The sequence below is a fragment of the Aythya ferina genome, assembly GCF_964211825.1.
Source record: "Aythya ferina genome assembly, contig: HAP1_SCAFFOLD_352, whole genome shotgun sequence".
Lineage (NCBI taxonomy): Eukaryota > Metazoa > Chordata > Aves > Anseriformes > Anatidae > Aythya > Aythya ferina.
This window is the reverse complement of record NW_028181212.1, coordinates 5,001-8,972: the sequence shown is the minus strand read 5'-3', so window position 1 is coordinate 8,972 and position 3,972 is coordinate 5,001. Positions and strand designations below refer to the sequence as shown.

Below are 3,972 nucleotides of genomic sequence, written 5' to 3'. Positions count from 1 at the left end.
TAAGGCCTTAAATAAGGCCTGGAAAATCCAGTCTTTGAAGGATCCAAAAACAGGCCAAAAGACATGTAGTCTTAAAGGCTCCTTTGGCCATTCTGTCACACAATACTGGACCATTTTTAATTTACTTTTTCCTTTTCTGGGGTCCCTATCATTCCAATTTCGAATCGTTATTCCTAATGGACTTTCTGGTGGTATGACTGGTAATTTGCTCCCTTTCTTCCGGTCTCTGGTCTTCGATTTTGTCTGACCCATCTAGGAATTTTACTCTGGCAATTCCCACAGCCCTTGGTTACCTTAGTAAGAGTGTCTTGCAGGGGGTCGAGGACCTATCACACACCCACAAATCCTATAGGAATCCCTTCGGTCCTTCACCGGCCAAGTCCCTCGCGGGAGATTGGAACCGCGGTTAGAAGACTTCCACAATCGCTTCGGAACTAAGTTCCATCTCAGTCACACTCTTACACACACAGGCAACCGAACCCCACCCAACCGAACGGTATACGCTTTAAATGCTTACGACTCCGTCATCTTCGTTCGGATCTTCACACACACAGTTACGGGCAAAATATAGTGCTGCAGCTGGCAAGGGAGCTGAAAAAAAGAATCAGAAACTTTGCTTACCTTTATTCAGGTTCAAGATGCCATTAGTTCCGACCTGACTCAAACAGCAGCCACCAAATGGTGGGGGTGCCTCTCCTAGATCAAACCAGAAATCAGGAACCAAAGCCCTCCCGGACGAGCGCCCGCTTGTAATAAATGACTGGGTCCCAAATAGGATTGCAATTGAAATTTACAATTTATTAATTGAATAGAGGTAAGCAAGCAGCGCTGGGTGCGCCAGGAGTCTCTGCTCCACCAAGACGCACACAAGTTACATCAGGCGGCTGGTTTTTATGCTGCTAGGCTAATACATATTCATTACTACTTCTACAAAAGGCAGGGTTATTCTAATTAGTTCCCAGAATCCAAACCCTCCCACTGGTGCAGGCGTTATCAGTCTCCGGTGGTCCCTCTGGGGGCCGCTCGTACTGAAGGCTCGTAGTCTTCCTCCCAGGCTTTTCTCTTGTCCTTCTCCTTTGTCCATCTTGGCTGGATGGCAGACACTTGCATAGTGTCCCATGCAACAGTTGTAATAGTTAGCAGTTATTCTGAAACCCCTTTGTTCTCTTATCCCCTATTGACCCGAATTGCTGGACCATTCCTTTGCAAGATACAAGAACTATATACATTAACCACTCTGGTTTTCTCAGACTTTTCATCATATCATGCGGCCCTAGCATTGTTCCATATTGACACGAATCAGATGAACTCATTTCACACTGTTAAGCTGTCTTATCACTGCAAGCGTACCTCAATACCACCTTCCTTCCCTCTACAGGATGTAACTGCGCAAAAACAACATTTTTATTCCCACAACCTTGATCCCCTTACCCTGAAGTCCTTATTCCCCTTAAACCTAACAACTCTAACCACAACCCTAACCCTTATTATCAACCCCCTAACGCTAATGACACTGACCTTAATCCAAACCCCAACCTGCCCCTAACCCCAGACAACCAACAACGAAACACACACACACAAAGATGGAAACTACAAAAAAGGCAAAACCCTGGATACAGGCCCCAAATCACAAATACGCAACCAAAATGCTACAGAAAAGCCCCAGATGCAGGCCCCAAATGCTACTGCTAGGCCTCAAAAGCTCAAGATGCATCCCAAAGCAAAAATGCAGACCCCAAACGTTACAGAAAAGCCCCCAAACCCAGGCTGCACAAGTCTACAAGCAGGCCCCAAACTGCCAACAGAAGCAGGCACCAACCACACCCAGATGCAGACCCCAACTGCCCACAAGCAGCTCCTACCCCACCACCCCCTCCCAAGAACTGGACTCCACCCAGACACTGGCCCAAGACCCGGGCCCGACCCCCGCCACCCCCCCTACCCTCCCCCCGACACAGGTGTACAAGCAGCTCACAACCCGCCCCTTCAGAGACCGGTCCCACTCCCCCCACCCCCCCCAAGACATGGGATGCGGAGGTGTACAACCAACTCCCAACTCCCTCCCCCTCAAAGGGAGGCCCCAAAGACCCCCAAATGGAGGCTCCTAGAGTGAACAAGCACCTCCCAACTCCCCCAGGCACAGGCCCACCCCCCCCCCCCCCCAAACACAGGCCACAAAGGTGTATAAACAGCCCAGACCCCCCTCCAAGACCATGGCCCCTATAGTGTACAAGCAGCTCCCAACCACCCACAGATGCAGACCCCAACCCTTCTCAAAAGGGAGGAACCTAGAATGCATGAGCAGCCTCCCAACCCCTCTAAACATAGGTCCAAAAGTGCACAAGCAGCTCCCAACCCCCCTCAAATACAGACCCCAAAAGTGTACAAGTAGCTCCCCCCCTGAGACAGGACCCAAAGGTGTACAACCAGTTCCCAACACCCCTGAGACACAGGCCCCAACCCCCCCCCCCCAGACACAGCGACCCAAATTCTACAAGCAGCTCCCAACCCCTGCCAGGCAGGCCCTATACAAGCAGCTCCCAACCTTCCCCCCCCCCCGAGGGAGGCCTCCAAGCCCCCCTAAACACAGGCCCCTACAGTGTACAGGCAGCTCCCAGCCACCCCCAGATGCTGGCCCCAAAGTTGTACAAACAGCTCCCAGCCACCCTGCAGAAACAGATTCCTACATTGTACAAGCAGTTCCCAGACCGCTAGACACAGGCCCTGACCCCCCACACATGCAGGCCCCAAAGGTGTACAAGCAGCTCCCACCCCTCCCCCAGACGCAGGTCCCAAGCCCCCCCCCCAAACACAGGCCCCTACAACCAGCACCCAACCCCCTACCCCCGATGCCAGGCCCAAAGGTGTAGAAGCAGCTCCAAACCTCCTCCCTCAACCCAGGCTCCAACAGTGTACAAGCACCTCCCAACCAACCCTCCCGTCCCTCCCCCACCCCCCCGACACAGGCTCCAAAGGAATACAAAGAGCTCCCACCCCTCCCCCAGATGCAGGTCTCAACCCCCTCCCGCCCCCAGAAGCAGGCCCCAAAGGTGTAGAGTCAGCTCCCAACCCCCTCAATGCTGGCCCCTAGGGTCTACAAGCAGCTCCCCCCTTGCCCCCAGATACCGGCCCCCAGACACAGACCCCAAAAGCCTAATCACAGGCCCTGAACTCTAGAGGCAGGCTCCAAAACCCAGGACAAAGCCCCAGTGGTTCGAGACAGGGCCCAAATCCCAGACACAGGCCCCAAACGCTAAACATATGCCAAAAAAAGTATTAGTGCTGGTGCCAAATGTTACAGACAGGCCCAAAAGCCCGAGATGCTCAAGGCTGAGACGTAACTTGGCTTTCTGAATTACTGGAAAGCAGCTTTCATTCTCAGATAATTGTGTGCAGGCTAGATAGGATGGGGCTTCAGGCACCTCTTCACCTGAGGAAACACACTGCCATCAGGCACCGCTGTGCCAGACAAGCTTGTTCTGCTAGAACACCCTACTCAGATGCACTGTGGCGTTCAAGTGAACTGCTTTCATGCAAATATAACGACTGATGTTACAACCCACCTTGCCTGTGGCACCTGATGAACAGAAGAGTAAGCCACCGCAGCGCTTCAAAACCATCCCTGCACGTGCCGCTCCTTGTCGCTCTCTGGCCTTATCTCATATCCTTATCCACTTCTGTGGAGAGCCTGCCACGGCACCTGCAAAGCAAGACGGACACCTTTCATAGTCACCTTGTGCTACTTGGTCGTTCTGCTCCAACCCAGCTCATGACCAGCCCCTCTTCTTACACAGCTCTTCAGAGTGCAGTTTGCTCCTTTGAGCCTGTGCGAGACACCTGTGAAAGAAAAAGAAACGCATAGACCGATGCAGCATCCAAAGACACAGCACAACTAGGTAAATTACTCTCATCTGCTCCCTTACCTCTGCCGCTTACCAGCCCCCGAGGCAGATGCTTCAATCTACCCTCTTC

General features: G+C 52.6%; 1 long non-coding RNA gene across 1 annotated transcript; it reads right to left on the bottom strand.

Annotated features, from left to right (window-relative positions):
- Nucleotides 1-780: 780 nt before the first annotated feature.
- Nucleotides 781-3,700, bottom strand: LOC311429128. The gene is made up of 2 exons (XR_014688107.1): nt 3,564-3,700; nt 781-1,103 (listed from the first exon to the last, which is right to left on the bottom strand). It is a non-coding gene; the product is annotated as an uncharacterized lncRNA (long non-coding RNA).
- Nucleotides 3,701-3,972: the final 272 nt, after the last annotated feature.